Here is a 10,666-nt window from a genome sequence, read left to right as displayed (position 1 = left end):
AATGAAGCTTGTGAAACTATATAACGAAGGTGGTTAATAATTTGTTATTAACAGCCCAGCTTGTTTTAATTTATTATACTGAACATCTATTGATTTATTAAAAGCCGTTATATTTTACCGCAGCTGATAATTGGATTACTGGTAATTAAATCATTTGTTTACCTGTTAATTTAATCTCTGTATAACATTCTGTTTTTCCTGTGGTTATTTCAATTCTATTTTACAATAATTGTAGAACTTAAGTTTACATTGAATTACTGAACTTTTTAACCAATATGATTACCTATATCAATAGAATCAATCTAAAAACAATAAAAATTCTTCTATAGTTTAGCCTCATATATGTATGATATTTTTCTACAGAAATGACAAGTAACTTGGAATAATACATATCTATCATTGCTGAGTTTAAATAATAGAATTACATGATTTTAATGAGCACCATTTTTAATAAAATTTCTCAAAATTGTTTAATAAAGAACTCATAATTGTTGTTACATGAATATATTTTGTTTTTTTGTTTTGTTTTTTTTTGGAGTCATTGTTCATTAGACTGGTTTGACACTATTTTCCAATATTTTCTGTTCTATGCAAATTCAACATTATACAACTTCTATATAACTTCTTCTCTAGTTCTATATAACTTCAACATTTAACATCCTAGACATTCAACATCCAGAGCTACATGTTTTTTTGTAAATGTTAATATTTTTTCTTTCTCTTCAAAATTTTCCTTCTACCATCCATGTATCATTAAAGTAACTAAATCTAGATATCTTAACATATGGTTCACCAATTTAGGTCATTTCTTTATATGATTCTGTCGCAAATTTTTCTTTTCTTCTCTTCAACTTAAGACCTCTTCATATCAAATTTTATCTACCCAGAGAATTTTCAACATCAGTATCTTTCTGAAATGCAATATTTCAAGGCCTTATGTTTTTCCTTTCTGCTTTTCCTTTTGCCTCTGTTAGCTACCATAAAGTGCTAGATTCCATACAAATATTTTTAAGATAATCTTTCTAATTTGTAGATTATATAAGATACTCATAGCATCCTAATTAAAAAATGTCCTTTCTTTTTTAATTTCACTCGCTTTTATGCATAAATGACCTTGTTTTATTTTTATTTTTTTCCTTACATCATCAAAGTTTTATAATTTTATTACCTAAGTAGCAAAATTCTGCTATTTGTAGTATATTATGGGTAAACCTACCCTTAAATAATGTATATTGTTAATTATAATTATGAATAAAAAATAAATTTTGTTACTTTTTTTCTGGCTATTCAAAATTTATGAAACATTTCTATATTTGTACTTCCAGGAAATCTGGGAAATATAATGAACATATACACAGGTCTTAACAAAATATGACCTCTGAAATCATTTTCATCAGTTAAACATAAAAAATCCAACATTTTTGTAAGATAATTTTAAACAAAATTTTTTTACATCAAATTTTTATTTTCAATCCCTTTAAAATGATGTGTCGTAACTCTACTCTTTCCATTTAAAATTTTTCAATTGTGTCTTCTTGGTGCTTATGTTGTGGTGATGGTAATAATACCAAAAGATTAATCATTTCAAGGTAATGATCCACCATACCCTAAGTACCCAGGAGAGACAACTCAAAAATTTTAAATGAAAAGAGTAGATTTATGACACGTAATTTTAAATGCATTGGAAAATAAAACTTTTGATGTAACAACTTTTTGGGAAAACTAAAACCATAATGTTTAGCTTAAATGTTTCCAAAAGAAAATTTTGAAATTGGTCTAGAGTACTTCTTAAATAATAAATGATCCATCTCAAAACAATCTCCTTTTCGGTAGGAGACTGTAACATAAATGTACTGTAGGGTTGTCATAGCCTGCAGTGTTTTAAGTAAAAAAGTTTTGTTCCTTAAGATCATGTCCCTTAAGATGATGTGCCACAACCTACTATTTTCATTAAACTTTTTTGATTTGGTCCATCATGAAGGCTTAAGAATGTGGTAATCTCATACCGAAAAACAGATCATTTGGAGGTATGAGCATTGGCTGATTTTAATTTTTCTATATTTAACTGCTAAGAAGTTGAAGGTTGTCAAATTTTGTTAATATTTCATATATATAAAGAAGTCACTACTCACTATAAAGGTCATTATTTGAATACAAAACAAAAACAAATTGAATTAATAACTAACACTTAATTGAAACTACATGATTATTTATTACATTGTTTCTCAAATTGTTTTCCATCTTTGTCAATATATTTCTGCAGACAACCTGGGATGCTTAATCATACATTTTTGGACAGTTGTGTATTGGAATCTATTTCTTCAAAAGCGTTTTGAATAGCATCTTTCAAATCCTCACTTGGTTTTCTAGCATAGACTTTATCTTTAACAATTCCCCAGAAGAAAAAATCCATAGGTGTAAGGTCTGAAGATCTGGCTGGCACTTCTATTGCTCCTTGCCATCCAATAACTTTCCCACCAAATAACTCATCAACATAGTTTTGCACATCTGTTGTGTAACGGGGCAGGGCTCCATCATGTTGAAATTAAAGTAAGTTGAAGTTGTCCTAGTTCATTTTTTGCCCCGAAATGGCAAGATTTCCCGGTACTTCTCTCTGGTTACTATCCCATCAAAAAACCAAGGCCCAATTACTCCATCACATGAGATACCACCCAAAATAGTAATTCACGGTTCATGCAGGGGTACGGACAATGAAAATTATTACGCTTCACAATTAAAGGAACGAGTCGAGTACTGGTTAAGCAGATAAGGAGGTATAAATTCTGCCAGGGACCAGCGAACAGAATGAGTTTTGTTCGCTGTTTTCGGGGCATAACAGCGATATCAGTACGCGTGTGGTAACGAGTGAAGAGTACGTCACGAGTATTCTAGTGTGGACAGTGGTTAAATACAAGAAGTTGTTCGGTGAATTATTGGTAAACAGTAATGAAAGTGAAAGTATTCTTAATGATTCATAAATTGTAGAGTAGTTATTTTGTAAACAGTAAAAGTAATAATACTCGCGGAAAGTGTATGGTATGAACTTTAGACTTTATTGTTATCTTATTGTTAATGCAATATTACTTTTAGAAGTCATTGTAAAGCGTTCTGTAAATGGGACTGTATTGTTGTATTTATGATTTAATTGTCATTTAATCAGTTTTATATTTTTATCAGAATTACTATTTTGCATGTCATATATTTATTATTATAATTATTATTTTATATATTTTTAGAGTGATAAATTGTATTTATAAGTAATTGTTACTGTTAGTCTCTCAATATTCTTGTTGAACAGCGAACACCCGACAATACCATGTATGTATATTTATAAAATGAGGAACGAAGTGGTTTCGTCTTATTGTCTTCATTGAGCAGAATATATTATTGCTCAATCACGAGGCTCGGCTGATAAATTTTGCACAAATATGCGTAGCATGGGAATGAAAAGAGATTGGAATGAGATAAAAAAATGAGTAAAAGTACGATACCTTAGCTACAAGATGTAACATTTATTTTTCAACGTAATCCCCGTTTACAGATAGACTTTTCCCAACGTGTGACAAGTTTTTGCATTCCGTCACTGAAAAATTCTGGCGGTCTTTCTCGGATTCAAGTGGCCACAGCTTCCTTCAACTCATCGTCGGTGATGTAATGATTACCTTTAAGATCTCTATACAGATGATGGTAGAAGTGGAAGTCGCAGGGAGCCAAATCCTACGAGTATGGCCGATGCGAAATAGGGTCAAACTTCAGCTTGCGGAGAGCAATCGGAGAGTTTGCGCAGTACCCACCGTGCACAGATTTTACCGTAACCCAATTGCTCGATAATATGGCCTACTCGTTCGTTAAATATGCCAAACTGAATAGCGATGCGTTGCTGGTTGATTCGCCGGTCACTTTGAAGCAAATCGTCCAACTCCTTTCGATGTTTCTCGTCAGTCACAGAAACTGGTCATCCGCTGCGAGGTGCGTCCTCAATTGTCGCTTTAAAAGCCTCACATTCGCAAAATTTCAACGCCTACCTATTCACAGTACTGTCAACAGTTTTACTACCGTGAACCGCTTTTAAAAGAATGAAAAATATTCGTAGGATTCACATTTTCTGCTGATAAAAATTCGATCACTGCGCGCTGTTGTAACCGTGTTGATATATTGGCAGTACTCGACCATTTTAACTGCTACTGAAAAAAAAACCGGTAAACGGATTTCAACGCATTATCGCAGGTTTGTAGAGGGGGATTTTAGCTATCACGTGCTGCCACGCTCAACTCGATAGTACCTTTTGTCCCCGTGTAGCATGCTAGTGCGCAAAATATATCAGCCGAACCTCGTATATAATAAACCAGTTTCTGGTGATATGATATTCATTCCTTTTTCGTAACATAAAACACAATAAGGAGTGACCTGTAACCGCCTAAAAGACGTTGCCTCGACGATCGCACCCACGTGTCGCTTCGCAGACTACCCACCCTGACTCCAGTACCATCCGAACCTCCCATCGGTGTTCCCCCCCGATCGGAAGGATATCCCGATCTCCTCTACCGGACGGCCGAGGTACTACACTACCTGGGGTCCGGGTATGCTCCCCACGCATACCCCCCCCACATCCAGCGTGCCCTCCTTCCATACCACGAGGGTCCTTAATGCTTCATCAGCACGCCATGATATTCATTCCTACCCAATGAATTCCCTACTCTGTTCATAACGCTTTATAATGAACAACATTACTCTCAGAAAAAGCTATTAATTGATGTCTCTTATAAATCAAGTGATTTTTAACTATCACAGATCTTAGAAAAATCGGAACATGACCACCATGAAGGAATTTTTGGAGAAGTTAACTTTTATGAAATATCAAGTAAACGTAAAAAAAATTTAATAGTTACGAGTTAAAATTGGATGTAATTTGTTTTATACTCTTTGACAAATAACAGACCTATAATCAAATTATTAAAAGTAAATTTCCAGATTTATTTAAAACTGTTTTCTTTCGCAATCAATTTTCACCTTGAAAGAAAACAAAATAAGCCATTAAGTAAATATTACAAAAACGATAAAATTTATTTAAACGATCTTAATTTACGATCACCAATTGTATTAAAAGAAATAATTCACTTTGCTTTTTTTTTTATCAGTAGTAATAAATTTATTATTATTGAAACTATTGAAAAAAATAATTTTTAAAAAAAGATAAGTTAAAAAGCCTACTTAATAAAATAATGTGGTATTGATTTTTTTTTAAATCTGTAATAAATACAAATTTTATTAGATACAAGGAAACTAGACAACCGATTTAAATAAATAAATACAATACCACATTTATAATGTATTTGCAAATCCCATCTCACCGTGAGCGCTTATCGACTACCAACCTATAAGTATTAAAGTTCCCTGGTCATGTACAACTAAAACTAGTAGTATTGTTTTAAAGGAACGTTCAGTGAGAAATAAAATGAGCCTTTTCATACAAGTAAAGTAAAAAAAGTGAAAAAGACTTTTGTATGTAAGTTTTACTAGTTAATAAGTAATTCTAGTAAATTTATAGTAAAATGTGGTACTGTTTTTGTATCAGAGTTTAGAAGAAATACTACTTTTACTACTTATTCAGAGTAGTTCACAAAAAATATAACAAACGTCCAGGACGTATTCTACTGGTGAAAATAAAGAAAAAAGTTAATACAAACATAGGTTTGGAAAAGCTTCGTTAGCGAATGTTGGGTGGCCGAGGATTTCGTCCTGATTTCTGCGCCTTTGATAAAATTATACCAGACTGTAGTTATTCTTGGACCCAAATTAAGGGGTAAATTTAGTAATTTTATATCTAATCTGACCTAAAAATGTAATACAAGAGTTAGTTATTAGAATTCTAATCACTACAGTACAGTTGATACAAAACAACCCTGTTGAAATACAGAAAGCCATCAAAATTAATGTTCGTCCGGCAGAGTGCTGCACACACTCTCGCGGAGGAAATTTCCAGCAGCTTATTTAACTGTATGTTGATTTTTACTGTTTTTTTTTTTTTTGTTTTATTTGATATTTTTCAAAAATAGCTCATTCTTTTGTTTTTTAATAATGAAAATTTTATTTTGTTTAGTACGTACTTAAAATCATCAACATTTTGGTATGTTTTGTTTTTAATAAACTTCGACATTTTAACGTTTGTATTTAATTTCTGTGAACTTGTAAAGAAACAAATTCTTTATAAGTTTTGTTTGTAACCTTTGTGTTTATTTTCCTTTAAAAAAATTATTTTACGCCAAACACAAAATAACACAAAACCTGAATATTTTGTCTTTTATCAAAGATTTCTTGAGAATTACTAAAAATACAGGTCTAGAACCAATCTTTTTTCAATTTTTCAGGTCAGATTTCATATAAAACCAGTAAATTTACCTCAATTTCGGTTTCAAGAATTATAGTCTGGCTTAATCTTACCAAAGATGAAGAAATCAGCCCAAAATTTTTCACCAGCCGCAATTCGCTAACGAAGCGTTTCCGAACGTATGTTTATATAAACGTTTTTTCTTTATTTTCTCCAGTAAAACATGTCCTGAAAGTTTGTTAAATTCTTCGTGAATTACTCTGTATAATTGTCCCTTAGAGGCAAAATAAGGTTGTAGAATATTTAATTTCTTACCAAATAAGATTTAAAATTTTCGCTAAATTAAGTAATTGAAGAGTATTTAAATCTATTACTTCGTTTTGTATTTTATTTTTAAATTATTTCTCAAATGAGAATAATATCTTTATTGAATTTTTTTTTGTAAACCATTTCTTCTATTTCCAGTCAACATCGTTCTTGTATTACTCAGTAGTACAAGAAGTCAGGAAAAGTCAAATAGATTTGCCAGGAAGTTAGCGATAACTAACAAAATTTCTTTGTAATAAGATTTTGTTAATCTCCTGAACAGCATCCGCTTGAAAAATTTTATTGATAGCGTGACTTATTTGCCATGAAAAAATACTTTAAAAAACTAGTATAATTTGTTAAAAAGAGACTGTTTACACTGGTCAACATGATTTTTGTCTCACGACTACCAATAGGTGTACTTAATGCAGTTTTTTATCCTGTTTTAAAATATGTATTCGGAATTTCTCATCCCACAGTTTTTTGTTATTTTATTTATTTTTTAATATTTTAAAACGTTTTTCGTCCATTTGTCCACTGTCAAGTAAACGCTTCTCTGCATTGTAAATATGACGGAAACAAATGAGCTAACTCAAAGGATAGCGTTGTTACTGTTGTGCAGGTTCAGATGTGTATAGACATGTACAAATGTGATCTAGTGTAGCACGTATTCATCAGAACGATGTCAGTTGTGAGATAGTAGTGAACCAGTAAACACATCGTTGTGAGTGCTTTATGTGTCTGAATTATTGTGTATCACACATTTATATATTTATTTCTTTTAATTAGTCGTTAGTTACAAAATGCCTAGAGTTTATTTAAATCATCCTAACAATTTTTTTTATGAATGTGGTGAAGTGACGCTCAAGTCCCAAAGACGAAACCTTACTCCATTAGTAAAAAAGTGTTATGAACTTTATTTTGAATGTAAATTCAGGGATCAAAGAAGGTCTTGGGCCCCACATATCTGTTGTTTATTGTGCTCTAGGCTTAATACTTGGAAAAATGGTACACGCCACATGCCATTTCCTATCTCTATGAATTGGAGGAAACCCAAAATCACTCTTCTGAATGTTATTTCTGCTTAACAAACATTAAAGGGATTACGTCAAAATCAAAACTAACAGTGTTATCCTCACTTGCAGTCTGCAATGAGACCAGTTCCACACTGCGAAGAATTGCTCATACCAAAGCCTTCAGAACATGTGATATTAGATGAAGAGAGCTCAGACTCTGATGGAAGTAAGGAAAAAAGAAACAGATTCTGATGGTACAACTTTTAAACAAAGCAGTTCATCTGAGCCTCATTTACTGACTCAAGAAAATCTTAATGATCTCATACGAAATTTAAAGTTATCCAAAAAAAACACTGAAATGCTTGCCGGCTAAAAGGATGGATTTTCTTCAAAAGAATACAAAGATACGTACTTATTGTAATCGTCATTCTGAATTTAGTCTATTTTTCTGAAGAAAATGGCTTAGTGTTTCTGATGACATTTCTTTTCTTATGGACATAGTTTGTAATGAACATAACCCAACAGAATGGCGCTTGTTCATTGATGCTTCTAAAGTTAGTTTAAAAGCTGTGCTTCTGCATAAAGGCAATAAATTCCCATCAGTACCTGCGGCTCACTCTGCTAGTATGAAAGAAACATATGAAAACTTTAAATTTATATTGGAAAAGCTTCAATATGCAGTGTATGAATGGAATATGTGTACTGTTTTAAAGGTAATTGGACTTATTCTTGGTTTGCAGCTTTGTTATACAAAGTACTATTATTTTTTGTGTGAATGGGATAGTAGGGACAGAAAAAAACCATTTCATTAGAAAAGAATAGACCTAAACACGAATTACTCATTCCTGAACAGAAAAATGTGAAACATGACCCATTGTGTAATCCTAAAAATGTGTATCTTTCTCCGTTACATATCAAACTAGGATTAATGAAGAATTTCGTCAAGGTCATGACAATGCTCCTAGTTTCACGTACTTAAAACAGAAGCTTCCTAAAATTAGTGATTCAAAAATTAAAGAAGGAATATTTGCGAGTCCACAAATACTAATTCTTGATGAAAAGTTTGAGGAACTATTGAATCCACTGGAGAAAGCAGCTTGGCAAGCATTAAGAAATGTTACTCAGAGATTATGAGAAATCGAAAGGCGGAAAATGATATTGCCAACGATCTTATATAAATTTGGGCTATAATATGTCCTTAAAAGTACATTTCCTGAACTCGCGCCTAGATTTCTTCCGGGAAAATCTTGGCGCAGTGAGCGATGAGCATGGAGAACACTTTCATCAGGAGATTACAGCTATGAAAAAGAGGCAACAAAGCAAATGGAATCCTAATATCCTGGCCGATTATTGTTTAACCATCAAGAAGTATGCTTCACAGGCGAATTATAGCAGAAAATAGTTTTTTCTTACTTTCTAGGTGAGTCAAATGTTTGAATATTGTGTAGTTAAGTATGCAGATAGTATTAAAATGTTTGAAATTATAAATTTCTGTCTCTCAGAAACCTTGCGTGATAGGGAAAACCGATATAATATTTGAATTCAGGAGAAAAAATACTATCAGAATCGCATATTTTTCTTCCTGAGACAAAAATAATTATTTTTAACAGGTTACTTAAGTTACGTGCAACCTTAATATATACTTTTATTTCGTATTCCAGCAAATATGCTTATTTTTAACACTCAGAATGTTGCCTACTAAGATTTCTTCAATCTGTTTTAATGAACTTCAAATAAATTACATATGTCCATTACAAATAGCTTTCTGTTCTCATAAGTAGATAGTCAGGTTTGTACTTTATTTATATAGCCGGCGCAATTACAAATTTGCGATCAAGGAGGCCAAGAGAGATGCCTGGAGGTCTTTCTGCCGGGAGATTGATCACGATGTGTGGGCGGACGGCTTCAGGATAGTTATGGTACGTTTTGGACGCCGTCTCCCCACTTTCACAGCTGCCCAGGTCTTGGAGTTGTTCGGCACAGATAGTTGTGAACGACCTGCTGTTGTTCGAGATACATGAACTCTTCACGGCTGCACGAGGTATGAAGTCTCACAATAGTCTGGGACCGGACGGGATCCCTTCAGAGGTTGTGAAGATCGTCACGAAAGTGGCTCTGATTCCTATCCTTAATAGCATGAATTATATGATCTTACAAGATTACATACCAGACGAGTGGAAGATCTCTAGATTAGTATTCATCGAGAAACCTAGTGGTCCTGCTGAAACAACACCGACTGTGGTGTCTGACGAACAGCTTTTGTAAGCTATTCGAAAGGTTACTTATGGCTAGGCTGCAGCAGGAAGTCGAGACAAGAGGTGGTCTGAGTGACATGCATTACGGCTTCAAGCAAGGTCGTTCTACAATGGTCGCTGCGAACCACATTATGGATTTGGTAGAACGGGTTGTCAGTGGAACTCGACGTTCAGGAGAATTCCGGCTGTGATACTCCTGAACGACCAAAATGGTTTTAATTCCATGTTGGGCGTTCATTTTCAGCGAATTTTACAGAGATATTTCCAGCGCAGAAAGATGGTGTACAAACTGGGAGACCAACATCTATCTATCTACGTACAGTACGGGGTTACACAGAGCTCGGTTGTTGAGCCAGCGCTGTGGAATCTCGTATATGAGGGTGCACTTGACCTGCCTTATCCCGAAGGAGTCTCAACTGTCGCATATGCCGACGATTTAGCTCTCGTAGTAGTTGCCAGGAGTGAAGGAGATGTTATCTCGAAAGCGAATCGTTCAATAGTCATTGTTGACGACTGATTGACTAATCAGCGTTTGAGTTCTCCCCGCAAAACTAAAACGGTGGTCTTGGCTGGAAGGAGGCGGCTAGCCTCCTTCCAGCCAAGACCAGCCAAGACGAAACTAGTACGTTTCGAGGTGAAGGAGCACTCCATAGTTCCGGACAATGAAGTAAAATACTTAGGTTTCTGGATCGACCATAGCCGTTCATTTTCTGCACATGTCGGCCAGGTTGCGAAGAAGACCATCCGGGCTCTGAGTAGGT

This window comes from Lycorma delicatula, chromosome 6 (genome assembly GCF_047948215.1).
Source record: "Lycorma delicatula isolate Av1 chromosome 6, ASM4794821v1, whole genome shotgun sequence".
Classification (NCBI taxonomy): Eukaryota; Metazoa; Arthropoda; class Insecta; order Hemiptera; family Fulgoridae; genus Lycorma; species Lycorma delicatula.
The sequence above is the reverse complement of the archived record's forward strand: the minus strand, read 5'-3'. Positions refer to the sequence as shown.